Raw genomic sequence first — 22,734 nt, 5'->3', positions numbered from 1 at the left:
CTTTAACTTTGCGCAGTGGCAGTATCGTAGCCCATGAGGTTTAACCGAGGCGTGATTATTGCTAATTGAAAACTTTTCCCAATACCCCGCCATGATGACTTGAAATACAGTCAGCATTGGCAATTTTTCTTGGTCTCTCAGGAGGCTTAATTCATGGTATGCATATGACAGAAAATTAGCTCCTCCCAGTGGTGGAAAATAACTCTTGCTTCCCTCAACAGTCTAATGGTCGTTTACACCTGGATCAGAAAGAGAGAGAGTCGGCCTGCAGGTAATCCTTGAAAAGTACCTCTTCCGGGAATCTTCCGACTGTCTTCTCCTAGGGACCCTTGCAGCGGCGGAAGAAAGGAAGTGGGCATTTGGAACTCTCCATAACATAAACGAGCTCTTCCTGGAAAGCGGGGATTTCTTGGTGACCTGAACTCCTTTAACTTTGCGCAGTGGCAGTATCGTAGCCCATGAGTTTTAACCGAGGCGTGATTATTGCTAATTGAAAACTTTTCCCAATACCCCGCCATGATGACTTGAAATACAGTCAGCATTGGCAATTTTTGTTGGTCTCTCAGGAGGCTTAATTCATGGTATGCAAATGCAAGAAAATTAGCTCCTCCCAGTGGTGGAAAATAACTCTTGCTTCCCTCAACAGTCTAATGGTCGTTTACACCTGGATCAGAAAGAGAGAGAGTTGGCCTGCAGGTAATCCTTGAAAAGTACCTCTTCCGGGAATCTTCCGACTGTCTTCTTCTAGGGACCCTTGCAGCGGCGGAAGAAAGGAAGTGGGCATTTGGAACTCTCCATAACATAAACGAGCTCTTCCTGGAAAGCGGGGATTTCTTGGTGACCTGAACTCCTTTAACTTTGCGCAGTGGCAGTATCGTAGCCCATGAGGTTTAACCGAGGCGTGATTATTGCTAATTGAAAACTTTTCCCAATACCCCGCCATGATGACTTGAAATACAGTCAGCATTGGCAATTTTTGTTGGTCTCTCAGGAGGCTTAATTCATGGTATGCAAATGACAGAAAATTAGCTCCTCCCAGTGGTGGAAAATAACTCTTGCTTCCCTCAACAGTCTAATGGTCGTTTACACCTGGATCAGAAAAAGAGAGAGTTGGCCTGCAGGTAATCCTTGAAAAGTACCTCTTCCGGGAATCTTCCGACTGTCTTCTCCTAGGGACCCTTGCAGCGGCGGAAGAAAGGAAGTGGGCATTTGGAAGTCTCCATAACATAAACGAGCTCTTCCTGGAAAGCGGGGATTTCTTGGTGACCTGAACTCCTTTAACTTTGCGCAGTGGCAGTATCGTAGCCCATGAGGTTTAACCGAGGCGTGATTATTGCTAATTGAAAACTTTTCCCAATACCCCGCCATGATGACTTGAAATACAGTCAGCATTGGCAATTTTTGTTGGTGTCTCAGGAGGCTTAATTCATGGTATGCAAATGACAGAAAATTAGCTCCTCCCAGTGGTGGAAAATAACTCTTGCTTCCCTCAACAGTCTAATGGTCGTTTACACCTGGATCAGAAAGAGAGAGAGTTGGCCTGCAGGTAATCCTTGAAAAGTACCTCTTCCGGGAATCTTCCGACTGTCTTCTCCTAGGGACCCTTGCAGCGGCGGAAGAAAGGAAGTGGGCATTTGGAACTCTCCATAACATAAACGAGCTCTTCCTGGAAAGCGGGGATTTCTTGGTGACCTGAACTCCTTTTAACTTTGCACAGTGGCAGTATCGTAGCCCATGAGGTTTAACCGAGGCGTGATTATTGCTAATTGAAAACTTTTCCCAATACCCCACCATGATGACTTGAAATACAGTCAGCATTGGCAATTTTTGTTGGTCTCTCAGGAGGCTTAATTCATGGTATGCAAATGACAGAAAATTAGCTCCTCCCAGTGTTGGAAAATAACTCTTGCTTCCCTCAACAGTCTAATGGTCGTTTACACCTGGATCAGAAAGAGAGAGAGTTGGCCTGCAGGTAATCCTTGAAAAGTACCTCTTTCGGGAATCTTCCGACTGTCTTCTCCTAGGGACCCTTGCAGCGGCGGAAGAAAGGAAGTGGGCATTTGGAACTCTCCATAACATAAACGAGCTCTTCCTGGAAAGCGGGGATTTCTTGGTGACCTGAACTCCTTTAACTTTGCGCAGTGGCAGTATCGTAGCCCATGAGGTTTAACCGAGGCGTGATTATTGCTAATTGAAAACTTTTCCCAATACCCCGCCATGATGACTTGAAATACAGTCAGCATTGGCAATTTTTGTTGGTCTCTCAGGAGGCTTAATTCATTTTATGCAAATGACAGAAAATTAGCTCCTCCCAGTGGTGGAAAATAACTCTTGCTTCCCTCAACAGTCTAATGGTCGTTTACACCTGGATCAGAAAGAGAGAGAGTTGGCCTGCAGGTAATCATTGAAAAGTACCTCTTCCGGGAATCTTCCGACTGTCTTCTCCTAGGGACCCTTGCAGCGGCGGAAGAAAGGAAGTGGGCATTTGGAACTCTCTATAACATAAACAAGCTCTTCCTGGAAAGCGGGGATTTCTTGGTGACCTGAACTCCTTTAACTTTGCGCAGTGGCAGTATCGTAGCCCATTAGGTTTAACCGAGGCGTGATTATTGCTAATTGAAAACTTTTCCCAATACCCCGCCATGATGACTTGAAATACAGTCAGCATTGGCAATTTTTGTTGGTCTCTCAGGAGGCTTAATTCATGGTATGCAAATGACAGAAAATTAGCTCCTCCCAGTGGTGGAAAATAACTCTTGCTTCCCTCAACAGTCTAATGGTCTTTTACACCTGGATCAGAAAGAGAGAGAGTTGGCCTGCAGGTAATCCTTGAAAAGTACCTCTTCCGGGAATCTTCCGACTGTCTTCTCCTAGGGACCCTTGCAGCGGCGGAAGAAAGGAAGTGGGCATTTGGAACTCTCTATAACATAAACAAGCTCTTCCTGGAAAGCGGGGATTTCTTGGTGACCTGAACTCCTTTAACTTTGCGCAGTGGCAGTATCGTAGCCCATTAGGTTTAACCGAGGCGTGATTATTGCTAATTGAAAACTTTTCCCAATACCCCGCCATGATGACTTGAAATACAGTCAGCATTGGCAATTTTTGTTGGTCTCTCAGGAGGCTTAATTCATGGTATGCAAATGACAGAAAATTAGCTCCTCCCAGTGGTGGAAAATAACTCTTGCTTCCCTCAACAGTCTAATGGTCTTTTACACCTGGATCAGAAAGAGAGAGAGTTGGCCTGCAGGTAATCCTTGAAAAGTACCTCTTCCGGGAATCTTCCGACTGTCTTCTCCTAGGGACCCTTGCAGCGGCGGAAGAAAGGAAGTGGGCATTTGGAACTCTCCATAACATAAACGAGCTCTTCCTGGAAAGCGGGGATTTCTTGGTGACCTGAACTCCTTTAACTTTGCGCAGTGGCAGTATCGTAGCCCATGAGGTTTAACCGAGGCGTGATTATTGCTAATTGAAAACTTTTCCCAATACCCCGCCATGATGACTTGAAATACAGTCAGCATTGGCAATTTTTGTTGGTCTCTCAGGAGGCTTAATTCATGGTATGCAAATGACAGAAAATTAGCTCCTCCCAGTGGTGGAAAATAACTCTTGCTTCCCTCAACAGTCTAATGGTCGTTTACACCTGGATCAGAGAGAGAGTTGGCCTGCAGGTAATCCTTGAAAAGTACCTCTTCCGGTAATCTTCCGACTGTCTTCTCCTAGGGACCCTTGCAGCGGCGGAAGAAAGGAAGTGGGCATTTGGAACTCTCCATAACATAAACGAGCTCTTCCTGGAAAGCGGGGATTTCTTGGTGACCTGAACTCCTTTAACTTTGCGCAGTGGAAGTATCGTAGCCCATGAGGTTTAACCGAGGCGTGATTATTGCTAATTGAAAACTTTTCCCAATACCCCGCCATGATGACTTGAAATACAGTCAGCATTGGCAATTTTTGTTGGTCTCTCAGGAGGCTTAATTCATGGTATGCAAATGACAGAAAATTAGCTCCTCCCAGTGGTGGAAAATAACTCTTGCTTCCCTCAACAGTCTAATGGTCGTTTACACCTGGATCAGAAAGAGAGAGAGTCGTCCTGCAGGTAATCCTTGAAAACTACCTCTTTCGGGAATCTTCCGACTGTCTTCTCCTAGGGACCCTTGCAGCGGCGGAAGAAAGGAAGTGGGCATTTGGAACTCTCCATAACATAAACGAGCTCTTCCTGGAAAGCGGGGATTTCTTGGTGACCTGAACTCCTTTAACTTTGCGCAGTGGCAGTATCGTAGCCCATGAGGTTTAAGCGAGGCGTGATTATTGCTAATTGAAAACTTTTCCCAATACCCCGCCATGATGACTTGAAATACAGTCAGCATTGGCAATTTTTCTTGGTCTCTCAGGAGGCTTAATTCATGGTATGCAAATGACAGAAAATTAGCTCCTCCCAGTGGTGGAAAATAACTCTTGCTTCCCTCAACAGTCTAATGGTCGTTTACACCTGGATCAGAAAGAGAGAGAGTCGGCCTGCAGGTAATCCTTGAAAAGTACCTCTTCCGGGAATCTTCCGACTGTCTTCTCCTAGGGACCCTTGCAGCGGCGGAAGAAAGGAAGTGGGCATTTGGAACTCTCCATAACATAAACGAGCTCTTCCTGGAAAGCGGGGATTTCTTGGTGACCTGAACTCCTTTAACTTTGCGCAGTGGCAGTATCGTAGCCCATGAGTTTTAACCGAGGCGTGATTATTGCTAATTGAAAACTTTTCCCAATACCCCGCCATGATGACTTGAAATACAGTCAGCATTGGCAATTTTTGTTGGTCTCTCAGGAGGCTTAATTCATGGTATGCAAATGCAAGAAAATTAGCTCCTCCCAGTGGTGGAAAATAACTCTTGCTTCCCTCAACAGTCTAATGGTCGTTTACACCTGGATCAGAAAGAGAGAGAGTTGGCCTGCAGGTAATCCTTGAAAAGTACCTCTTCCGGGAATCTTCCGACTGTCTTCTTCTAGGGACCCTTGCAGCGGCGGAAGAAAGGAAGTGGGCATTTGGAACTCTCCATAACATAAACAAGCTCTTCCTGGAAAGCGGGGATTTCTTGGTGACCTGAACTCCTTTAACTTTGCGCAGTGGCAGTATCGTAGCCCATGAGGTTTAACTGAGGCGTGATTATTGCTAATTGAAAACTTTTCCCAATACCCCGCCATGATGACTTGAAATACAGTCAGCATTGGCAATTTTTGTTGGTCTCTCAGGAGGCTTAATTCATGGTATGCAAATGACAGAAAATTAGCTCCTCCCAGTAGTGGAAAATAACGCTTGCTTCCCTCAACAGTCTAATGGTCGTTTACACCTGGATCAGAAAGAGAGAGAGTTGGCCTGCAGGTAATCCTTGAAAAGTACCTCTTCCGGGAATCTTCCGACTGTCTTCTCCTAGGGACCCTTGCAGCGGCGGAAGAAAGGAAGTGGGCATTTGGAACTCTCCATAACATAAACGAGCTCTTCCTGGAAAGCGGGGATTTCTTGGTAACCTGAACTCCTTTAACTTTGCGCAGTGGCAGTATCGTAGCCCATGAGGTTTAACCGAGGCGTGATTATTGCCAATTGAAAACTTTTCCCAATACCCCGCCATGATGACTTGAAATACAGTCAGCATTGGCAATTTTTGTTGGTCTCTCAGGAGGCTTAATTCATGGTATGCAAATGACAGAAAATTAGCTCCTCCCAGTGGTGGAAAATAACTCTTGCTTCCCTCAACAGTCTAATGGTCGTTTACACCTGGATCAGAAAGAGAGAGAGTTGGCCTGCAGGTAATCCTTGAAAAGTACCTCTTCCGGGAATCTTCCGACTGTCTTCTCCTAGGGACCCTTGCAGCGGCGGAAGAAAGGAAGTGGGCATTTGGAACTCTCCATAACATAAACGAGCTCTTCCTGGAAAGCGGGGATTTCTTGGTGACCTGAACTCCTTTAACTTTGCGCAGTGGCAGTATTGTAGCCCATGAGGTTTAACCGAGGCGTGATTATTGTTCATTGAAAACTTTTCCCAATACCCCGCCATGATGACTTGAAATACAGTCAGCATTGGCAATTTTTGTTGGTCTCTCAGGAGGCTTAACTCATGGTATGCAAATGACAGAAAATTAGCTCCTCCCAGTGGTGGAAAATAACTCTTGCTTCCCTCAACAGTCTAATGGTCGTTTACACCTGGATCAGAAAGAGAGAGAGTTGGCCTGCAGGTAATCCTTGAAAAGTACCTCTTCCGGGAATCTTCCGACTGTCTTCTCCTAGGGACCCTTGCAGCGGCGGAAGAAAGGAAGTGGGCATTTGGAACTCTCCATAACATAAACGAGCTCTTCCTGGAAAGCGGGGATTTCTTGGTGACCTGAACTCCTTTAACTTTGCGCAGTTGCAGTATTGTATCCCATGAGGTTTAACCGAGGCGTGATTATTGCTAATTGAAAACTTTTCCCAATACCCCGCCATGATGACTTGAAATACAGTCAGCATTGGCAATTTTTGTTGGTCTCTCAGGAGGCTTAATTCATGGTATGCAAATGCAAGAAAATTAGCTCCTCCCAGTGGTGGAAAATAACTCTTGCTTCCCTCAACAGTCTAATGGTCGTTTACACCTGGATCAGAAAGAGAGAGAGTTGGCCTGCAGGTAATCCTTGAAAAGTACCTCTTCCGGGAATCTTCCGACTGTCTTCTCCTAAGGACCCTTGCAGCGGCGGAAGAAAGGAAGTGGGCATTTGGAACTCTCCATAACATAAACGAGCTCTTCCTGGAAAGCGGGGATTTCTTGGTGATCTGAACTCCTTTAACTTTGGCAGTGGCAGTATCGTAGCCCATGAGGTTTAACCGAGGCGTGATTATTGCTAATTGAAAACTTTTCCCAATACCCCGCCATGATGACTTGAAATACAGTCAGCATTGGCAATTTTTGTTGGTCTCTCAGGAGGCTTAATTCATGGTATGCAAATGACAGAAAATTAGCTCCTCCCAGTGGTGGAAAATAACTCTTGCTTCCCCCAACAGTCTAATGGTCGTTTACACCTGGATCAGAAAGAGAGAGAGTTGGCCTGCAGGTAATCCTTGAAAAGTACCTCTTCCGGGAATCTTCCGACTGTCTTCTTCTAGGGACCCTTGCAGCGGCGGAAGAAAGGAAGTGGGCATTTGGAACTTTCCATAACATAAACAAGCTCTTCCTGGAAAGCGGGGATTTCTTGGTGACCTGAACTCCTTTAACTTTGCGCAGTGGCAGTATCGTAGCCCATGAGGTTTAACTGAGGCGTGACTATTGCTAATTGAAAACTTTTCCCAATACCCCGCCATGATGACTTGAAATACAGTCAGCATTGGCAATTTTTGTTGGTCTCTCAGGAGGCTTAATTCATGGTATGCAAATGACAGAAAATTAGCTCCTCCCAGTAGTGGAAAATAACGCTTGCTTCCCTCAACAGTCTAATGGTCGTTTACACCTGGATCAGAAAGAGAGAGAGTTGGCCTGCAGGTAATCCTTGAAAAGTACCTCTTCCGGGAATCTTCCGACTGTCTTCTCCTAGGGACCCTTGCAGCGGCGGAAGAAAGGAAGTGGACATTTGGAACTCTCCATAACATAAACGAGCTCTTCCTGGAAAGCGGGGATTTCTTGGTGACCTGAACTCCTTTAACTTTGCGCAGTGGCAGTATCGTATCCCATGAGGTTTAACCGAGGCGTGATTATTGCTAATTGAAAACTTTCCCACTACCCCGCCATGATGACTTTAAATACAGTCAGCATTGGCAATTTTTGTTGGTCTCTCAGGAGGCTTAATTCATGGTATGCAAATGACAGAAAATTAGCTCCTCCCAGTGGTGGAAAATAACTCTTGCTTCCCTCAACAGTCTAATGGTCGTTTACACCTGGATCAGAAAGAGAGAGAGTTGGCCTGCAGGTAATCCTTGAAAAGTACCTCTTCCGGGAATCTTCCGACTGTCTTCTTCTAGGGACCCTTGCAGCGGCGGAAGAAAGGAAGTGGGCATTTGGAACTCTCCATAACATAAACGAGCTCTTCCTGGAAAGCGGGGATTTCTTGGTGACCTGAACTCCTTTAACTTTGCGCAGTGGCAGTATCGTAGCCCATGAGGTTTAACCGAGGCGTGATTATTGCTAATTGAAAACTTTTCCCAATACCCCGCCATGATGACTTGAAATACAGTCAGCATTGGCAATTTTTGTTGGTCTCTCAGGAGGCTTAATTCATGGTATGCAAATGACAGAAAATTAGCTCCTCCCAGTAGTGGAAAATAACTCTTGCTTCCCTCAACAGTCTAATGGTCGTTTACACCTGGATCAGAAAGAGAGAGAGTTGGCCTGCAGGTAATCCTTGAAAAGTACCTCTTCCGGGAATCTTCCGACTGTCTTCTCCTAGGGACCCTTGCAGCGGCGGAAGAAAGGAAATGGGCATTTGGAACTCTCCATAACATAAACGAGCTCTTCCTGGAAAGCGGGGATTTCTTGGTGACCTGAACTCCTTTAACTTTGCGCAGTGGCAGTGTCGTAGCCCATGAGGTTTAACCGAGGCGTGATTATTGCTAATTGAAAACTTTTCCCAATACCCCGCCATGATGACTTGAAATACAGTCAGCATTGGCAATTTTTGTTGGTCTCTCAGGAGGCTTAATTCATGGTATGCAAATGACAGAAAATTAGCTCCTCCCAGTGGTGGAAAATAACTCTTGCTTCCCTCAACAGTCTAATGGTCGTTTACACCTGGATCAGAAAGAGAGAGAGTTGGCCTGCAGGTAATCCTTGAAAAGTACCTCTTCCAGGAATCTTCCGACTGTCTTCTTCTAGGGACCCTTGCAGCGGCGGAAGAAAGGAAGTGGGTATTTGGAACTCTCCGTAACATAAACGAGCTCTTCCTGGAAAGCGGGGATTTCTTGGTGACCTGAACTCCTATAACTTTGCGCAGTGGCAGTATCGTAGCCCATGAGGTTTAACCGAGGCGAGATTATTGCTAATTGAAAACTTTTCCCAATACCCCGCCATGGTGACTTGAAATACAGTCAGCATTGGCAATTTTTGTTGGTCTCTCAGGAGGCTTAATTCATGGTATGCAAATGACAGAAAATTAGCTCCTCCCAGCAGTGGAAAATAACTCTTGCTTCCCTCAACAGTCTAATGGTCGTTTACACCTGCATCAGAAAGAGAGAGAGTTGGCCTGCAGGTAATCCTTGAAAAGTACCTCTTCTGGGAATCTTCCGACTGTCTTCTCCTAGGGACCCTTGCAGCGGCGGAAGAAAGGAAGTGGGCATTTGGAACTCTCCATAACATAAACGAGCTCTTCCTTGAAAGCGGGGATTTCTTGGTGACCTGAGCTCCTTTAACTTTGCGCAGTGGCAGTATCGTAGCCCATGAGGTTTAACCGAGGCGTGATTATTGCTAATTGAAAACTTTTCCCAATACCCCGCCATGATGACTTGAAATACAGTCAGCATTGGCAATTTTTGTTGGTCTCTCAGGAGGCTTAATTCATGGTATGCAAATGACAGAAAATTAGCTCCTCCCAGTGGTGGAAAATAACTCTTGCTTCCCTCAACAGTCTAATGGTCGTTTACACCTGGATCAGAAAGAGAGAGAGTTGGCCTGCAGGTAATCCTTCAAAAGTACCTCTTCCGGGAATCTTCCGACTGTCTTCTCCTAGGGACCCTTGCAGCGGCGGAAAAAAGGAAGTGGGCATTTGGAACTCTCCATAACATAAACGAGCTCTTCCTGGAAAGCGCGGATTTCTTGGTGACCTGAACTCCTTTAACTTTGCGCAGTGGCAGTATTGTAGCCCATGAGGTTTAACCGAGGCGTGATTATTGCTAATTGAAAACTTTTCCCAATACCCCGCCATGATGACTTGAAATACAGTCAGCATTGGCAATTTTTGTTGGTCTCTCAGGAGGCTTAATTCATGGTATGCAAATGACAGAAAATTAGCTCCTCCCAGTGGTGGAAAATAACTCTTGCTTCCCTCAACAGTCTAATGGTCGTTTACACCTGGATCAGAAAGAGAGAGAGTTGGCCTGCAGGTAATCCTTGAAAAGTACCTCTTCCGGGAATCTTCCGACTGTCTTCTCCTAGGGACCCTTGCAGCGGCGGAAGAAAGGAAGTGGGCATTTGGAACTCTCCATAACATAAACGAGCTCTTCCTGGAAAGCGGGGATTTCTTGGTGACCTGAACTCCTTTAACTTTGCGCAGTGGCAGTATCGTAGCCCATGAGGTTTAACCGAGGCGTGATTATTGCTAATTGAAAACTTTTCCCAATACCCCGCCATGATGACTTGAAATACAGTCAGCATTGGCAATTTTTGTTGGTCTCTCAGAAGGCTTAATTCATGGCATGCAAATGACATAAAATTAGCTCCTCCCAGTGGTGGAAAATAACTCTTGCTTCCCTCAACAGTCTAATGGTCGTTTACACCTGGATCAGAAAGAGAGAGAGTTGGCCTGCAGGTAATCCTTGAAAAGTACCTCTTCCGGGAATCTTCCGACTGTCTTCTTCTAGGGACCCTTGCAGCGGCGGAAGAAAGGAAGTGGGCATTTGGAACTCTCCATAACATAAACGAGCTCTTCCTGGAAAGCGGGGATTTCTTGGTGACCTGAACTCCTTTAACTTTGCGCAGTGGCAGAATCGTAGTCCATGAGGTTTAACCGAGGCTTGATTATTGCTAATTGAAAACTTTTCCCAATAGCCCGCCATGATGACTTGAAATACAGTCAGCATTGGATATTTTTGTTGGTCTCTCAGGAGGCTTAATTCATGGTATGCAAATGACAGAAAATTAGCTCCTCCCAGTAGTGGAAAATAACTCTTGCTTCCCTCAACAGTCTAATGGTCGTTTACACCTGGATCAGAAAGAGAGAGAGTTGGCCTGCAGGTAATCCTTGAAATGTACCTCTTCCGGGAATCTTCCGACTGTCTTCTCCTAGGGACCCTTGTAGCGGCGGAAGAAAGGAAGTGGGCATTTGGAACTCTCCATAACATAAACGAGCTCTTCCTGGAAAGCGGGGATTTCTTGGTGACTTGAACTCCTTTAACTTTGCGCAGTGGCAGTATCGTAGCCCATGAGGTTTAACCGAGGCGTGATTATTGCTAATTGAAAACTTTTCCCAATACCCCGCCATGATGACTTGAAATACAGTCAGCATTGGTAATTTTTGTTGGTCTCTCAGGAGGCTTAATTCATGGTATGCAAATGACAGAAAATTAGCTCCTCCCAGTGGTGGAAAATAACTCTTGCTTCCCTCAACAGTCTAATGGTCGTTTACACCTGGATCAGAAAGAGAGAGAGTTGGCCTGCAGGTAATCCTTGAAAAGTACCTCTTCCGGGAATCTTCCGACTGTCTTCTCCTAGGGACCCTTGCAGCGGCGGAAGAAAGGAAGTGGGCATTTGGAACTCTCCATAACAAAAACGAGCTCTTCCTGGAAAGCGGGGATTTCTTGGTGACCTGAACTCCTTTAACTTTGCGCAGTGGCAGTATCGTAGCCCATGAGGTTTAACCGAGGCGTGATTATTGCTAATTGAAAACTTTTCCCAATACCCCGCCATGATGACTTGAAATACAGTCAGCATTGGCAATTTTTGTTGGTCTCTCAGGAGGCTTAATTCATGGTATGCAAATGACAGAAAATTAGCTCTTCCCAGTGGTGGAAAATAACTCTTGCTTCCCTCAACAGTCTAATGGTCGTTTACACCTGGATCAGAAAGAGAGAGAGTTGGCCTGCAGGTAATCCTTGAAAAGTACCTCTTCCGGGAATCTTCCGACTGTCTTCTCCTAGGGACCCTTGCAGCGGCGGAAGAAAGGAAGTGGGCATTTGGAACTCTCCATAACATAAACGAGCTCTTCCTGGAAAGCGGGGATTTCTTGGTGACCTGAACTCCTTTAACTTTGCGCAGTGGCAGTATCGTAGCCCATGAGGTTTAACCGAGGCGTGATTATTGCTAATTGAAAACTTTTCCCAATACCCCGCCATGATGACTTGAAATACAGTCAGCATTGGCAATTTTTGTTGGTCTCTCAGAAGGCTTAATTCATGGCATGCAAATGACATAAAATTAGCTCCTCCCAGTGGTGGAAAATAACTCTTGCTTCCCTCAACAGTCTAATGGTCGTTTACACCTGGATCAGAAAGAGAGAGAGTTGGCCTGCAGGTAATCCTTGAAAAGTACCTCTTCCGGGAATCTTCCGACTGTCTTCTTCTAGGGACCCTTGCAGCGGCGGAAGAAAGGAAGTGGGCATTTGGAACTCTCCATAACATAAACGAGCTCTTCCTGGAAAGCGGGGATTTCTTGGTGACCTGAACTCCTTTAACTTTGCGCAGTGGCAGAATCGTAGTCCATGAGGTTTAACCGAGGCTTGATTATTGCTAATTGAAAACTTTTCCCAATAGCCCGCCATGATGACTTGAAATACAGTCAGCATTGGATATTTTTGTTGGTCTCTCAGGAGGCTTAATTCATGGTATGCAAATGACAGAAAATTAGCTCCTCCCAGTAGTGGAAAATTACTCTTGCTTCCCTCAACAGTCTAATGGTCGTTTACATCTGGATCAGAAAGAGAGAGAGTTGGCCTGCAGGTAATCCTTGAAATGTACCTCTTCCGGGAATCTTCCGACTGTCTTCTCCTAGGGACCCTTGTAGCGGCGGAAGAAAGGAAGTGGGCATTTGGAACTCTCCATAACATAAACGAGCTCTTCCTGGAAAGCGGGGATTTCTTGGTGACTTGAACTCCTTTAACTTTGCGCAGTGGCAGTATCGTAGCCCATGAGGTTTAACCGAGGCGTGATTATTGCTAATTGAAAACTTTTCCCAATACCCCGCCATGATGACTTGAAATACAGTCAGCATTGGCAATTTTTGTTGGTCTCTCAGGAGGCTTAATTCATGGTATGCAAATGACAGAAAATTAGCTTCTCCCAATGGTGGAAAATAACTCTTGCTTCCCTCAACAGTCTAATGGTCGTTTACACCTGGATCAGAAAGAGAGAGAGTTGGCCTGCTGGTAATCCTTGAAAAGTACCTCTTCCGGGAATCTTCCGACTGTCTTCTCCTAGGGACCCTTGCAGCGGCGGAAGAAAGGAAGTGGGCATTTGGAACTCTCCATAACATAAACGAGCTCTTCCTGGAAAGCGGGGATTTCTTGGTGACCTGAACTCCTTTAACTTTGCGCAGTGGCAGTATCGTAGCCCATGAGGTTTAACCGAGGCGTGATTATTGCTAATTGAAAACTTTTCCCAATACCCTGCCATGATGACTTGAAATACAGTCAGCATTGGTAATTTTTGTTGGTCTCTCAGGAGGCTTAATTCATGGTATGCAAATGACAGAAAATTAGCTCCCCCAGTGGTGGAAAATAACTCTTGCTTCCCTCAACAGTCTAATGGTCGTTTACACCTGGATCAGAAAGAGAGAGAGTTGGCCTGCAGGTAATCCTTGAAAAGTACCTCTTCCGGGAATCTTCCGACTGTCTTCTCCTAGGGACCCTTGCAGCGGCGGAAGAAAGGAAGTGGGCATTTGGAACTCTCCATAACATAAACGAGCTCTTCCTGGAAAGCGGGGATTTCTTGGTGACCTGAACTCCTTTAACTTTGCGCAGTGGCAGTATCGTAGCCCATGAGGTTTAACCGAGGTGTGATTATTGCTAATTGAAAACTTTTCCCAATACCCCGCCATGATGACTTGAAATACAGTCAGCATTGGCAATTTTTGTTGGTCTCTCAGGAGGCTTAATTCATGGTATGCAAATGACAGAAAATTAGCTCCTCCCAGTGGTGGAAAATAACTCTTGCTTCCCTCAACAGTCTAATGGTCGTTTACACCTGGATCAGAAAGAGAGAGAGTTGGCCTGCAGGTAATCCTTGAAAATTACCTCTTCCGGGAATCTTCCGACTGTCTTCTCCTAGGGACCCTTGCAGCGGCGGAAGAAAGGAAGTGGGCATTTGGAACTCTCCATAACATAAACGAGCTCTTCCTGGAAAGCGGGGATTTCTTGGTGACCTGAACTCCTTTAACTTTGCGCAGTGGCAGTATCGTAGCCCATGAGGTTTAACCGAGGCGTGATTATTGCTAATTGAAAACTTTTCCCAATACCCCGCCATGATGACTTGAAATACAGTCAGCATTGGCAATTTTTGTTGGTCTCTCAGGAGGCTTAATTCATGGTATGCAAATGACAGAAAATTAGCTCCTCCCAGTGGTGGAAAATAACTCTTGCTTCCCTCAACAGTCTAATGGTCGTTTACACCTGGATCAGAAAGAGAGAGAGTTGGCCTGCAGGTAATCCTTCAAAAGTACCTCTTCCGGGAATCTTCCGACTGTCTTCTCCTAGGGACCCTTGCAGCGGCGGAAAAAAGGAAGTGGGCATTTGGAACTCTCCATAACATAAACGAGCTCTTCCTGGAAAGCGGGGATTTCTTGGTGACCTGAACTTCTTTAACTTTGCGCAGTGGCAGTATTGTAGCCCATGAGGTTTAACCGAGGCGTGATTATTGCTAATTGAAAACTTTTCCCAATACCCCGCCATGATGACTTGAAATACAGTCAGCATTGGCAATTTTTGTTGGTCTCTCAGGAGGCTTAATTCATGGTATGCAAATGACAGAAAATTAGCTCCTCCCAGTGGTGGAAAATAACTCTTGCTTCCCTCAACAGTCTAATGGTCGTTTACACCTGGATCAGAAAGAGAGAGAGTTGGCCTGCAGGTAATCCTTGAAAAGTACCTCTTCCGGGAATCTTCCGACTGTCTTCTCCTAGGGACCCTTGCAGCGGCGGAAGAAAGGAAGTGGGCATTTGGAACTCTCCATAACATAAACGAGCTCTTCCTGGAAAGCGGGGATTTCTTGGTGACCTGAACTCCTTTAACTTTGCGCAGTGGCAGTGTCGTAGCCCATGAGGTTTAACCGAGGCGTGATTATTGCTAATTGAAAACTTTTCCCAATACCCCGCCATGATGATTTGAAATACAGTCAGCATTGGCAATTTTTGTTGGTCTCTCAGGAGGCTTAATTCATGGTATGCAAATGACAGAAAATTAGCTCCTCCCAGTGGTGGAAAATAACTCTTGCTTCCCTCAACAGTCTAATGGTCGTTTACACCTGGATCAGAAAGAGAGAGAGTTGGCCTGCAGGTAATCCTTGAAAAGTACCTCTTCCGGGAATCTTCCGACTGTCTTCTTCTAGGGACCCTTGCAGCGGCGGAAGAAAGGAAGTGGGCATTTGGAACTCTCCATAACATAAACGAGCTCTTCCTGGAAAGCGGGGATTTCTTGGTGACCTGAACTCCTTTAACTTTGCGCAGTGGCAGTATCGTAGCCCATGAGGTTTAACCGAGGCTTGATTATTGCTAATTGAAAACTTTTCCCAATAGCTCGCCATGATGACTTGAAATACAGTCAGCATTGGATATTTTTGTTGGTCTCTCAGGAGGCTTAATTCATGGTATGCAAATGACATAAAATTAGCTCCTCCCAGTGGTGGAAAATAACTCTTGCTTCCCTCAACAGTCTAATGGTCGTTTACACCTGGATCAGAAAGAGAGAGAGTTGGCCTGCAGGTAATCCTTGAAAAGTACCTCTTCCGGGAATCTTCCGACTGTCTTCTTCTAGGGACCCTTGCAGCGGCGGAAGAAAGGAAGTGGGCATTTGGAACTCTCCATAACATAAACGAGCTCTTCCTGGAAAGCGGGGATTTCTTGGTGACCTGAACTCCTTTAACTTTGCGCAGTGGCAGTATCGTAGCCCATGAGGTTTAACCGAGGCGTGATTATTGCTAATTGAAAACTTTTCCCAATACCCCGCCATGATGACTTGAAATACAGTCAGCATTGGCAATTTTTGTTGGTCTCTCAGGAGGCTTAATTCATGGTATGCAAATGACAGAAAATTAGCTCCTCCCAGTGGTGGAAAATAACTCTTGCTTCCCTCAACAGTCTAATGGTCGTTTACACCTGGATCAGAAAGAGAGAGAGTTGGCCTGCAGGTAATCCTTGAAAAGTACCTCTTCCGGGAATCTTCCGACTGTCTTCTCCTAGGGACCCTTGCAGCGGCGGAAGAAAGGAAGTGGGCATTTGGAACTCTCCATAACATAAACGAGCTCTTCCTGGAAAGCGGGGATTTCTTGGTGACCTGAACTCCTTTAACTTTGCGCAGTGGCAGTATCGTAGCCCATGAGGTTTAAACGAGGCGTGATTATTGCTAATTGAAAACTTTTCCCAATACCCCGCCATGATGACTTGAAATACAGTCAGCATTGGCAATTTTTGTTGGTCTCTCAGGAGGCTTAATTCATGGTATGCAAATGACAGAAAATTAGCTCCTCCCAGTGGTGGAAAATAACTCTTGCTTCCCTCAACAGTCTAATGGTCGTTTACACCTGGATCAGAAAGAGAGAGAGTTGGCCTGCAGGTAATCCTTCAAAAGTACCTCTTCCGGGAATCTTCCGACTGTCTTCTCCTAGGGACCCTTGCAGCGGCGGAAAAAAGGAAGTGGGCATTTGGAACTCTCCATAACATAAACGAGCTCTTCCTGGAAAGCGGGGATTTCTTGGTGACCTGAACTCCTTTAACTTTGCGCAGTGGCAGTATTGTAGCCCATGAGGTTTAACCGAGGCGTGATTATTGCTAATTGAAAACTTTTCCCAATACCCCGCCATGATGACTTGAAATACAGTCAGCATTGGCAATTTTTGTTGGTCTCTCAGGAGGCTTAATTCATGGTATGCAAATGACAGAAAATTAGCTCCTCCCAGTGGGGGAAAATAACTCTTGCTTCCCTCAACAGTCTAATGGTCGTTTACACCTGGATCAGAAAGAGAGAGAGTTGGCCTGCAGGTAATCCTTGAAAAGTACCTCTTCCGGGAATCTTCCGACTGTCTTCTCCTAGGGACCCTTGCAGCGGCGGAAGAAAGGAAGTGGGCATTTGGAACTCTCCATAACATAAACGAGCTCTTCCTGGAAAGCGGGGATTTCTTGGTGACCTGAACTCCTTTAACTTTGCGCAGTGGCAGTATCGTAGCCCATGAGGTTTAACCGAGGCGTGAGTATTGCTAATTGAAAACTTTTCCCAATACCCCGCCATGATGACTTGAAATACAGTCAGCATTGGCAATTTTTGTTGGTCTCTCAGGAGGCTTAATTCATGGTATGCAAATGACATAAAATTAGCTCCTCCCAGTGGTGGAAAATAACTCTTGCTTCCCTCAACAGTCTAATGGTCGTTTACACCTGGATCAGAAAGAGAGAGAGTTGGCCTGCAGGTAATCCTTGAAAAGAACCTCTTCCGGGAATCTTCCGACTGTCTTCTTCTAGGGACCCTTGCAGCGGCGGAAGAAAGGAAGTGGGCATTTGGAACTCTCCATAACATAAACGAGCTCTTCCTGGAAAGCGGGGATTTCTTGGTGACCTGAACTCCTTTAACTTTGCGCAGTGGCAGAATCGTAGTCCATGAGGTTTAACCGAGGCTTGATTATTGCTAATTGAAAACTTTTCCCAATAGCCCGCCATGATGACTTGAAATACAGTCAGCATTGGATATTTTTGTTGGTCTCTCAGGAGGCTTAATTCATGGTATGCAAATGACAGAAAATTAGCTCCTCCCAGTAGTGGAAAATAACTCTTGCTTCCCTCAACAGTCTAATGGTCGTTTACATCTGGATCAGAAAGAGAGAGAGTTGGCCTGCAGGTAATCCTTGAAATGTACCTCTTCCGGGAATCTTCCGACTGTCTTCTCCTAGGGACCCTTGTAGCGGCGGAAGAAAGGAAGTGGGCATTTGGAACTCTCCATAACATAAACGAGCTCTTCCTGGAAAGCGGGGATTTCTTGGTGACTTGAACTCCTTTAACTTTGCGCAGTGGCAGTATCGTAGCCCATGAGGTTTAACCGAGGCGTGATTATTGCTAATTGAAAACTTTTCCCAATACCCCGCCATGATGACTTGAAATACAGTCAGCATTGGCAATTTTTGTTGGTCTCTCAGGAGGCTTAATTCATGGTATGCAAATGACAGAAAATTAGCTTCTCCCAATGGTGGAAAATAACTCTTGCTTCCCTCAACAGTCTAATGGTCGTTTACACCTGGATCAGAAAGAGAGAGAGTTGGCCTGCTGGTAATCCTTGAAAAGTACCTCTTCCGGGAATCTTCCGACTGTCTTCTCCTAGGGACCCTTGCAGCGGCGGAAGAAAGGAAGTGGGCATTTGGAACTCTCCATAACATAAACGAGCTCTTCCTGGAAAGCGGGGATTTCTTGGTGACCTGAACTCCTTTAACTTTGCGCAGTGGCAGTATCGTAGCCCATGAGGTTTAACCGAGGCGTGATTATTGCTAATTGAAAACTTTTCCCAATACCCTGCCATGATGACTTGAAATACAGTCAGCATTGGTAATTTTTGTTGGTCTCTCAGGAGGCTTAATTCATGGTATGCAAATGACAGAAAATTAGCTCCCCCAGTGGTGGAAAATAACTCTTGTTTCCTCAACAGTCTAATGGTCGTTTACACCTGGATCAGAAAGAGAGAGAGTTGGCCTGCAGGTAATCCTTGAAAAGTACCTCTTCCGGGAATCTTCCGACTGTCTTCTCCTAGGGACCCTTGCAGCGGCGGAAGAAAGGAAGTGGGCATTTGGAACTCTCCATAACATAAACGAGCTCTTCCTGGAAAGCGGGGATTTCTTGGTGACCTGAACTCCTTTAACTTTGCGCAGTGGCAGTATCGTAGCCCATGAGGTTTAACCGAGGCGTGATTATTGCTAATTGAAAACTTTTCCCAATACCCCGCCATGATGACTTGAAATACAGTCAGCATTGGCAATTTTTGTTGGTCTCTCAGGAGGCTTAATTCATGGTATGCAAATGACAGAAAATTAGCTCCTCCCAGTGGTGGAAAATAACTCTTGCTTCCCTCAACAGTCTAATGGTCGTTTACACCTGGATCAGAAAGAGAGAGAGTTGGCCTGCAGGTAATCCTTGAAAATTACCTCTTCCGGGAATCTTCCGACTGTCTTCTCCTAGGGACCCTTGCAGCGGCGGAAGAAAGGAAGTGGGCATTTGGAACTCTCCATAACATAAACGAGCTCTTCCTGGAAAGCGGGGATTTCTTGGTGACCTGAACTCCTTTAACTTTGCGCAGTGGCAGTATCGTAGCCCATGAGGTTTAACCGAGGCGTGATTATTGCTAATTGAAAACTTTTCCCAATACCCCGCCATGATGACTTGAAATACAGTCAGCATTGGCAATTTTTGTTGGTCTCTCAGGAGGCTTAATTCATGGTATGCAAATGACAGAAAATTAGCTCCTCCCAGTGGTGGAAAATAACTCTTGCTTCCCTCAACAGTCTAATGGTCGTTTACACCTGGATCAGAAAGAGAGAGAGTTGGCCTGCAGGTAATCCTTGAAAAGTACCTCTTCCGGGAATCTTCCGACTGTCTTCTCCTAGGGACCCTTGCAGCGGCGGAAGAAAGGAAGTGGGCATTTGGAACTCTCCATAACATAAACGAGCTCTTCCTGGAAAGCGGGGATTTCTTGGTGACCTGAACTCCTTTAACTTTGCGCAGTGGCAGTATCGTAGCCCATGAGGTTTAACCGAGGCGTGATTATTGCTAATTGAAAACTTTTCCCAATACCCCGCCATGATGACTTGAAATACAGTCAGCATTGGCAATTTTTGTTGGTCTCTCAGGAGGCTTAATTCATGGTATGCAAATGACAGAAAATTAGCTCCTCCCAGTGGTGGAAAATAACTCTTGCTTCCCTCAACAGTCTAATGGTCGTTTACACCTGGATCAGAAAGAGAGAGAGTTGGCCTGCAGGTAATCCTTCAAAAGTACCTCTTCCGGGAATCTTCCGACTGTCTTCTCCTAGGGACCCTTGCAGCGGCGGAAAAAAGGAAGTGGGCATTTGGAACTCTCCATAACATAAACGAGCTCTTCCTGGAAAGCGGGGATTTCTTGGTGACCTGAACTTCTTTAACTTTGCGCAGTGGCAGTATTGTAGCCCATGAGGTTTAACCGAGGCGTGATTATTGCTAATTGAAAACTTTTCCCAATACCCCGCCATGATGACTTGAAATACAGTCAGCATTGGCAATTTTTGTTGGTCTCTCAGGAGGCTTAATTCATGGTATGCAAATGACAGAAAATTAGCTCCTCCCAGTGGTGGAAAATAACTCTTGCTTCCCTCAACAGTCTAATGGTCGTTTACACCTGGATCAGAAAGAGAGAGAGTTGGCCTGCAGGTAATCCTTGAAAAGTACCTCTTCCGGGAATCTTCCGACTGTCTTCTCCTAGGGACCCTTGCAGCGGCGGAAGAAAGGAAGTGGGCATTTGGAACTCTCCATAACATAAACGAGCTCTTCCTGGAAAGCGGGGATTTCTTGGTGACCTGAACTCCTTTAACTTTGCGCAGTGGCAGTGTCGCAGCCCATGAGGTTTAACCGAGGCGTGATTATTGCTAATTGAAAACTTTTCCCAATACCCCGCCATGATGATTTGAAATACAGTCAGCATTGGCAATTTTTGTTGGTCTCTCAGGAGGCTTAATTCATGGTATGCAAATGACAGAAAATTAGCTCCTCCCAGTGGTGGAAAATAACTCTTGCTTCCCTCAACAGTCTAATGGTCGTTTACACCTGGATCAGAAAGAGAGAGAGTTGGCCTGCAGGTAATCCTTGAAAAGTACCTCTTCCAGGAATCTTCCGACTGTCTTCTTCTAGGGACCCTTGCAGCGGCGGAAGAAAGGAAGTGGGTATTTGGAACTCTCCATAACATAAACGAGCTCTTCCTGGAAAGCGGGGATTTCTTGGTGACCTGAACTCCTATAACTTTGCGCAGTGGCAGTATCGTAGCCCATGAGGTTTAACCGAGGCGAGATTATTGCTAATTGAAAACTTTTCCCAATACCCCGCCATGGTGACTTGAAATACAGTCAGCATTAACAATTTTTGTTGGTCTCTCAGGAGGCTTAATTCAAGGTATGCAAATGACAGAAAATTAGCTCCTCTCAGCGGTGGAAAATAACTCTTGCTTCCCTCAACAGTCTAATGGTCGTTTACACCTGCATCAGAAAGAGAGAGAGTTGGCCTGCAGGTAATCCTTGAAAAGTACCTCTTCTGGGAATCTTCCGACTGTCTTCTCCTAGGGACCCTTGCAGCGGCGGAAGAAAGGAAGTGGGCATTTGGAACTCTCCATAACATAAACGAGCTCTTCCTGGAAAGCGGGGATTTCTTGGTGACCTGAACTCCTTTAACTTTGCGCAGTGGCAGTATCGTAGCCCATGAGGTTTAACCGAGGCGTGATTATTGCTAATTGAAAACTTTTCCCAATACCCCACCATGATGACTTGAAATACAGTCAGCATTGGCAATTTTTGTTGGTCTCTCAGGAGGCTTAATTCATGGTATGCAAATGACAGAAAATTAGCTCCTCCCAGTGGTGGAAAATAACTCTTGCTTCCCTCAACAGTCTAATGGTCGTTTACACCTGGATCAGAAAGAGAGAGAGTTGGCCTGCAGGTAATCCTTCAAAAGTACCTCTTCCGGGAATCTTCCGACTGTCTTCTCCTAGGGACCCTTGCAGCGGCGGAAAAAAGGAAGTGGGCATTTGGAACTCTCCATAACATAAACGAGCTCTTCCTGGAAAGCGGGGATTTCTTGGTGACCTGAACTCCTTTAACTTTGCGCAGTGGCAGTATTGTAGCCCATGAGGTTTAACCGAGGCGTGATTATTGCTAATTGAAAACTTTTCCCAATACCCCGCCATGATGACTTGAAATACAGTCAGCATTGGCAATTTTTGTTGGTCTCTCAGGAGGCTTAATTCATGGTATGCAAATGACAGAAAATTAGCTCCTCCCAGTGGTGGAAAATAACTCTTGCTTCCCTCAACAGTCTAATGGTCGTTTACACCTGGATCAGAAAGAGAGAGAGTTGGCCTGCAGGTAATCCTTGAAAAGTACCTCTTCCGGGAATCTTCCGACTGTCTTCTCCTAGGGACCCTTGCAGCGGCGGAAGAAAGGAAGTGGGCATTTGGAACTCTCCATAACATAAACGAGCTCTTCCTGGAAAGCGGGGATTTCTTGGTGACCTGAACTCCTTTAACTTTGCGCAGTGGCAGTATCGTAGCCCATGAGGTTTAACCGAGGCGTGAGTATTGCTAATTGAAAACTTTTCCCAATACCCCGCCATGATGACTTGAAATACAGTCAGCATTGGCAATTTTTGTTGGTCTCTCAGGAGGCTTAATTCATGGTATGCAAATGACATAAAATTAGCTCCTCCCAGTGGTGGAAAATAACTCTTGCTTCCCTCAACAGTCTAATGGTCGTTTACACCTGGATCAGAAAGAGAGAGAGTTGGCCTGCAGGTAATCCTTGAAAAGTACCTCTTCCGGGAATCTTCCGACTGTCTTCTTCTAGGGACCCTTGCAGCGGCGGAAGAAAGGAAGTGGGCATTTGGAACTCTCCATAACATAAACGAGCTCTTCCTGGAAAGCGGGGATTTCTTGGTGACCTGAACTCCTTTAACTTTGCGCAGTGGCAGTATCGTAGCCCATGAGGTTTAACCGAGGCTTGATTATTGCTAATTGAAAACTTTTCCCAATAGCCCGCCATGATGACTTGAAATACAGTCAGCATTGGATATTTTTGTTGGTCTCTCAGGAGGCTTAATTCATGGTATGCAAATGACATAAAATTAGCTCCTCCCAGTGGTGGAAAATAACTCTTGCTTCCCTCA

General features: G+C 45.6%; 54 non-coding genes across 54 annotated transcripts; all 54 read left to right on the top strand.

The window, feature by feature from the left end:
• The first annotated feature begins 4 nt into the window (after nucleotides 1–4).
• On the top strand, nucleotides 5–145 carry LOC142304609 (U4 spliceosomal RNA). Its single transcript, XR_012753264.1, has one exon. It is a non-coding gene; the product is annotated as a U4 spliceosomal RNA (small nuclear RNA).
• A 284-nt stretch (nucleotides 146–429) lies between these two features.
• Nucleotides 430–570, top strand: LOC142304736 (U4 spliceosomal RNA). Its single transcript, XR_012753387.1, has one exon. It is a non-coding gene; the product is annotated as a U4 spliceosomal RNA (small nuclear RNA).
• Nucleotides 571–854: 284 nt separating this feature from the next.
• On the top strand, nucleotides 855–995 carry LOC142305182 (U4 spliceosomal RNA). Its single transcript, XR_012753810.1, has one exon. It is a non-coding gene; the product is annotated as a U4 spliceosomal RNA (small nuclear RNA).
• A 284-nt stretch (nucleotides 996–1,279) lies between these two features.
• Nucleotides 1,280–1,420, top strand: LOC142304693 (U4 spliceosomal RNA). Its single transcript, XR_012753346.1, has one exon. It is a non-coding gene; the product is annotated as a U4 spliceosomal RNA (small nuclear RNA).
• A 285-nt stretch (nucleotides 1,421–1,705) lies between these two features.
• LOC142304729 (U4 spliceosomal RNA) lies at nucleotides 1,706–1,846 on the top strand. Its single transcript, XR_012753380.1, has one exon. It is a non-coding gene; the product is annotated as a U4 spliceosomal RNA (small nuclear RNA).
• A 284-nt stretch (nucleotides 1,847–2,130) lies between these two features.
• Nucleotides 2,131–2,271, top strand: LOC142305181 (U4 spliceosomal RNA). The gene has a single exon (XR_012753809.1). It is a non-coding gene; the product is annotated as a U4 spliceosomal RNA (small nuclear RNA).
• A 284-nt stretch (nucleotides 2,272–2,555) lies between these two features.
• On the top strand, nucleotides 2,556–2,696 carry LOC142304653 (U4 spliceosomal RNA). The gene has a single exon (XR_012753308.1). It is a non-coding gene; the product is annotated as a U4 spliceosomal RNA (small nuclear RNA).
• A 284-nt stretch (nucleotides 2,697–2,980) lies between these two features.
• On the top strand, nucleotides 2,981–3,121 carry LOC142304652 (U4 spliceosomal RNA). The gene has a single exon (XR_012753307.1). It is a non-coding gene; the product is annotated as a U4 spliceosomal RNA (small nuclear RNA).
• A 284-nt stretch (nucleotides 3,122–3,405) lies between these two features.
• Nucleotides 3,406–3,546, top strand: LOC142305179 (U4 spliceosomal RNA). The gene has a single exon (XR_012753807.1). It is a non-coding gene; the product is annotated as a U4 spliceosomal RNA (small nuclear RNA).
• A 280-nt stretch (nucleotides 3,547–3,826) lies between these two features.
• Nucleotides 3,827–3,967, top strand: LOC142305291 (U4 spliceosomal RNA). Its single transcript, XR_012753914.1, has one exon. It is a non-coding gene; the product is annotated as a U4 spliceosomal RNA (small nuclear RNA).
• Nucleotides 3,968–4,251: 284 nt separating this feature from the next.
• LOC142304810 (U4 spliceosomal RNA) lies at nucleotides 4,252–4,392 on the top strand. Its single transcript, XR_012753457.1, has one exon. It is a non-coding gene; the product is annotated as a U4 spliceosomal RNA (small nuclear RNA).
• A 284-nt stretch (nucleotides 4,393–4,676) lies between these two features.
• On the top strand, nucleotides 4,677–4,817 carry LOC142304735 (U4 spliceosomal RNA). The gene has a single exon (XR_012753386.1). It is a non-coding gene; the product is annotated as a U4 spliceosomal RNA (small nuclear RNA).
• A 284-nt stretch (nucleotides 4,818–5,101) lies between these two features.
• On the top strand, nucleotides 5,102–5,242 carry LOC142304513 (U4 spliceosomal RNA). Its single transcript, XR_012753172.1, has one exon. It is a non-coding gene; the product is annotated as a U4 spliceosomal RNA (small nuclear RNA).
• Nucleotides 5,243–5,526: 284 nt separating this feature from the next.
• LOC142304562 (U4 spliceosomal RNA) lies at nucleotides 5,527–5,667 on the top strand. Its single transcript, XR_012753218.1, has one exon. It is a non-coding gene; the product is annotated as a U4 spliceosomal RNA (small nuclear RNA).
• A 284-nt stretch (nucleotides 5,668–5,951) lies between these two features.
• LOC142304782 (U4 spliceosomal RNA) lies at nucleotides 5,952–6,092 on the top strand. Its single transcript, XR_012753430.1, has one exon. It is a non-coding gene; the product is annotated as a U4 spliceosomal RNA (small nuclear RNA).
• A 284-nt stretch (nucleotides 6,093–6,376) lies between these two features.
• On the top strand, nucleotides 6,377–6,517 carry LOC142304801 (U4 spliceosomal RNA). Its single transcript, XR_012753448.1, has one exon. It is a non-coding gene; the product is annotated as a U4 spliceosomal RNA (small nuclear RNA).
• Nucleotides 6,518–6,801: 284 nt separating this feature from the next.
• LOC142304769 (U4 spliceosomal RNA) lies at nucleotides 6,802–6,941 on the top strand. Its single transcript, XR_012753418.1, has one exon. It is a non-coding gene; the product is annotated as a U4 spliceosomal RNA (small nuclear RNA).
• A 284-nt stretch (nucleotides 6,942–7,225) lies between these two features.
• On the top strand, nucleotides 7,226–7,366 carry LOC142304728 (U4 spliceosomal RNA). Its single transcript, XR_012753379.1, has one exon. It is a non-coding gene; the product is annotated as a U4 spliceosomal RNA (small nuclear RNA).
• A 284-nt stretch (nucleotides 7,367–7,650) lies between these two features.
• On the top strand, nucleotides 7,651–7,790 carry LOC142304785 (U4 spliceosomal RNA). The gene has a single exon (XR_012753433.1). It is a non-coding gene; the product is annotated as a U4 spliceosomal RNA (small nuclear RNA).
• Nucleotides 7,791–8,074: 284 nt separating this feature from the next.
• LOC142305178 (U4 spliceosomal RNA) lies at nucleotides 8,075–8,215 on the top strand. Its single transcript, XR_012753806.1, has one exon. It is a non-coding gene; the product is annotated as a U4 spliceosomal RNA (small nuclear RNA).
• A 284-nt stretch (nucleotides 8,216–8,499) lies between these two features.
• On the top strand, nucleotides 8,500–8,640 carry LOC142304494 (U4 spliceosomal RNA). The gene has a single exon (XR_012753153.1). It is a non-coding gene; the product is annotated as a U4 spliceosomal RNA (small nuclear RNA).
• Nucleotides 8,641–8,924: 284 nt separating this feature from the next.
• Nucleotides 8,925–9,065, top strand: LOC142304621 (U4 spliceosomal RNA). Its single transcript, XR_012753276.1, has one exon. It is a non-coding gene; the product is annotated as a U4 spliceosomal RNA (small nuclear RNA).
• A 284-nt stretch (nucleotides 9,066–9,349) lies between these two features.
• On the top strand, nucleotides 9,350–9,490 carry LOC142305177 (U4 spliceosomal RNA). Its single transcript, XR_012753805.1, has one exon. It is a non-coding gene; the product is annotated as a U4 spliceosomal RNA (small nuclear RNA).
• Nucleotides 9,491–9,774: 284 nt separating this feature from the next.
• On the top strand, nucleotides 9,775–9,915 carry LOC142304473 (U4 spliceosomal RNA). Its single transcript, XR_012753133.1, has one exon. It is a non-coding gene; the product is annotated as a U4 spliceosomal RNA (small nuclear RNA).
• Nucleotides 9,916–10,199: 284 nt separating this feature from the next.
• Nucleotides 10,200–10,340, top strand: LOC142304560 (U4 spliceosomal RNA). The gene has a single exon (XR_012753216.1). It is a non-coding gene; the product is annotated as a U4 spliceosomal RNA (small nuclear RNA).
• A 284-nt stretch (nucleotides 10,341–10,624) lies between these two features.
• Nucleotides 10,625–10,765, top strand: LOC142304833 (U4 spliceosomal RNA). Its single transcript, XR_012753482.1, has one exon. It is a non-coding gene; the product is annotated as a U4 spliceosomal RNA (small nuclear RNA).
• Nucleotides 10,766–11,049: 284 nt separating this feature from the next.
• LOC142304495 (U4 spliceosomal RNA) lies at nucleotides 11,050–11,190 on the top strand. The gene has a single exon (XR_012753154.1). It is a non-coding gene; the product is annotated as a U4 spliceosomal RNA (small nuclear RNA).
• A 284-nt stretch (nucleotides 11,191–11,474) lies between these two features.
• On the top strand, nucleotides 11,475–11,615 carry LOC142305176 (U4 spliceosomal RNA). The gene has a single exon (XR_012753804.1). It is a non-coding gene; the product is annotated as a U4 spliceosomal RNA (small nuclear RNA).
• A 284-nt stretch (nucleotides 11,616–11,899) lies between these two features.
• LOC142304559 (U4 spliceosomal RNA) lies at nucleotides 11,900–12,040 on the top strand. Its single transcript, XR_012753215.1, has one exon. It is a non-coding gene; the product is annotated as a U4 spliceosomal RNA (small nuclear RNA).
• A 284-nt stretch (nucleotides 12,041–12,324) lies between these two features.
• Nucleotides 12,325–12,465, top strand: LOC142304832 (U4 spliceosomal RNA). The gene has a single exon (XR_012753481.1). It is a non-coding gene; the product is annotated as a U4 spliceosomal RNA (small nuclear RNA).
• Nucleotides 12,466–12,749: 284 nt separating this feature from the next.
• On the top strand, nucleotides 12,750–12,890 carry LOC142305175 (U4 spliceosomal RNA). Its single transcript, XR_012753803.1, has one exon. It is a non-coding gene; the product is annotated as a U4 spliceosomal RNA (small nuclear RNA).
• Nucleotides 12,891–13,174: 284 nt separating this feature from the next.
• On the top strand, nucleotides 13,175–13,315 carry LOC142304667 (U4 spliceosomal RNA). The gene has a single exon (XR_012753321.1). It is a non-coding gene; the product is annotated as a U4 spliceosomal RNA (small nuclear RNA).
• Nucleotides 13,316–13,598: 283 nt separating this feature from the next.
• On the top strand, nucleotides 13,599–13,739 carry LOC142304484 (U4 spliceosomal RNA). The gene has a single exon (XR_012753144.1). It is a non-coding gene; the product is annotated as a U4 spliceosomal RNA (small nuclear RNA).
• Nucleotides 13,740–14,023: 284 nt separating this feature from the next.
• LOC142305174 (U4 spliceosomal RNA) lies at nucleotides 14,024–14,164 on the top strand. Its single transcript, XR_012753802.1, has one exon. It is a non-coding gene; the product is annotated as a U4 spliceosomal RNA (small nuclear RNA).
• Nucleotides 14,165–14,448: 284 nt separating this feature from the next.
• On the top strand, nucleotides 14,449–14,589 carry LOC142304472 (U4 spliceosomal RNA). The gene has a single exon (XR_012753132.1). It is a non-coding gene; the product is annotated as a U4 spliceosomal RNA (small nuclear RNA).
• A 284-nt stretch (nucleotides 14,590–14,873) lies between these two features.
• Nucleotides 14,874–15,014, top strand: LOC142304655 (U4 spliceosomal RNA). Its single transcript, XR_012753310.1, has one exon. It is a non-coding gene; the product is annotated as a U4 spliceosomal RNA (small nuclear RNA).
• A 284-nt stretch (nucleotides 15,015–15,298) lies between these two features.
• On the top strand, nucleotides 15,299–15,439 carry LOC142304802 (U4 spliceosomal RNA). The gene has a single exon (XR_012753449.1). It is a non-coding gene; the product is annotated as a U4 spliceosomal RNA (small nuclear RNA).
• A 284-nt stretch (nucleotides 15,440–15,723) lies between these two features.
• On the top strand, nucleotides 15,724–15,864 carry LOC142305173 (U4 spliceosomal RNA). The gene has a single exon (XR_012753801.1). It is a non-coding gene; the product is annotated as a U4 spliceosomal RNA (small nuclear RNA).
• Nucleotides 15,865–16,148: 284 nt separating this feature from the next.
• Nucleotides 16,149–16,289, top strand: LOC142304739 (U4 spliceosomal RNA). The gene has a single exon (XR_012753390.1). It is a non-coding gene; the product is annotated as a U4 spliceosomal RNA (small nuclear RNA).
• Nucleotides 16,290–16,573: 284 nt separating this feature from the next.
• LOC142304471 (U4 spliceosomal RNA) lies at nucleotides 16,574–16,714 on the top strand. Its single transcript, XR_012753131.1, has one exon. It is a non-coding gene; the product is annotated as a U4 spliceosomal RNA (small nuclear RNA).
• Nucleotides 16,715–16,998: 284 nt separating this feature from the next.
• LOC142304638 (U4 spliceosomal RNA) lies at nucleotides 16,999–17,139 on the top strand. The gene has a single exon (XR_012753293.1). It is a non-coding gene; the product is annotated as a U4 spliceosomal RNA (small nuclear RNA).
• A 284-nt stretch (nucleotides 17,140–17,423) lies between these two features.
• Nucleotides 17,424–17,564, top strand: LOC142304831 (U4 spliceosomal RNA). The gene has a single exon (XR_012753480.1). It is a non-coding gene; the product is annotated as a U4 spliceosomal RNA (small nuclear RNA).
• A 284-nt stretch (nucleotides 17,565–17,848) lies between these two features.
• Nucleotides 17,849–17,989, top strand: LOC142305172 (U4 spliceosomal RNA). Its single transcript, XR_012753800.1, has one exon. It is a non-coding gene; the product is annotated as a U4 spliceosomal RNA (small nuclear RNA).
• A 284-nt stretch (nucleotides 17,990–18,273) lies between these two features.
• On the top strand, nucleotides 18,274–18,414 carry LOC142304665 (U4 spliceosomal RNA). Its single transcript, XR_012753320.1, has one exon. It is a non-coding gene; the product is annotated as a U4 spliceosomal RNA (small nuclear RNA).
• Nucleotides 18,415–18,696: 282 nt separating this feature from the next.
• Nucleotides 18,697–18,837, top strand: LOC142305171 (U4 spliceosomal RNA). Its single transcript, XR_012753799.1, has one exon. It is a non-coding gene; the product is annotated as a U4 spliceosomal RNA (small nuclear RNA).
• A 284-nt stretch (nucleotides 18,838–19,121) lies between these two features.
• Nucleotides 19,122–19,262, top strand: LOC142305170 (U4 spliceosomal RNA). Its single transcript, XR_012753798.1, has one exon. It is a non-coding gene; the product is annotated as a U4 spliceosomal RNA (small nuclear RNA).
• Nucleotides 19,263–19,546: 284 nt separating this feature from the next.
• Nucleotides 19,547–19,687, top strand: LOC142305167 (U4 spliceosomal RNA). The gene has a single exon (XR_012753797.1). It is a non-coding gene; the product is annotated as a U4 spliceosomal RNA (small nuclear RNA).
• A 284-nt stretch (nucleotides 19,688–19,971) lies between these two features.
• LOC142304470 (U4 spliceosomal RNA) lies at nucleotides 19,972–20,112 on the top strand. The gene has a single exon (XR_012753130.1). It is a non-coding gene; the product is annotated as a U4 spliceosomal RNA (small nuclear RNA).
• Nucleotides 20,113–20,396: 284 nt separating this feature from the next.
• Nucleotides 20,397–20,537, top strand: LOC142304611 (U4 spliceosomal RNA). Its single transcript, XR_012753266.1, has one exon. It is a non-coding gene; the product is annotated as a U4 spliceosomal RNA (small nuclear RNA).
• Nucleotides 20,538–20,821: 284 nt separating this feature from the next.
• On the top strand, nucleotides 20,822–20,962 carry LOC142304824 (U4 spliceosomal RNA). The gene has a single exon (XR_012753472.1). It is a non-coding gene; the product is annotated as a U4 spliceosomal RNA (small nuclear RNA).
• A 284-nt stretch (nucleotides 20,963–21,246) lies between these two features.
• LOC142304593 (U4 spliceosomal RNA) lies at nucleotides 21,247–21,387 on the top strand. The gene has a single exon (XR_012753248.1). It is a non-coding gene; the product is annotated as a U4 spliceosomal RNA (small nuclear RNA).
• Nucleotides 21,388–21,671: 284 nt separating this feature from the next.
• On the top strand, nucleotides 21,672–21,812 carry LOC142304469 (U4 spliceosomal RNA). Its single transcript, XR_012753129.1, has one exon. It is a non-coding gene; the product is annotated as a U4 spliceosomal RNA (small nuclear RNA).
• A 284-nt stretch (nucleotides 21,813–22,096) lies between these two features.
• LOC142304637 (U4 spliceosomal RNA) lies at nucleotides 22,097–22,237 on the top strand. Its single transcript, XR_012753292.1, has one exon. It is a non-coding gene; the product is annotated as a U4 spliceosomal RNA (small nuclear RNA).
• A 284-nt stretch (nucleotides 22,238–22,521) lies between these two features.
• Nucleotides 22,522–22,662, top strand: LOC142304800 (U4 spliceosomal RNA). Its single transcript, XR_012753447.1, has one exon. It is a non-coding gene; the product is annotated as a U4 spliceosomal RNA (small nuclear RNA).
• Nucleotides 22,663–22,734: the final 72 nt, after the last annotated feature.

The sequence above is a fragment of the Anomaloglossus baeobatrachus genome, chromosome 4, assembly GCF_048569485.1.
Source record: "Anomaloglossus baeobatrachus isolate aAnoBae1 chromosome 4, aAnoBae1.hap1, whole genome shotgun sequence".
Lineage (NCBI taxonomy): Eukaryota > Metazoa > Chordata > Amphibia > Anura > Aromobatidae > Anomaloglossus > Anomaloglossus baeobatrachus.
This window is presented reverse-complemented; position numbering and strand designations above follow the sequence as displayed.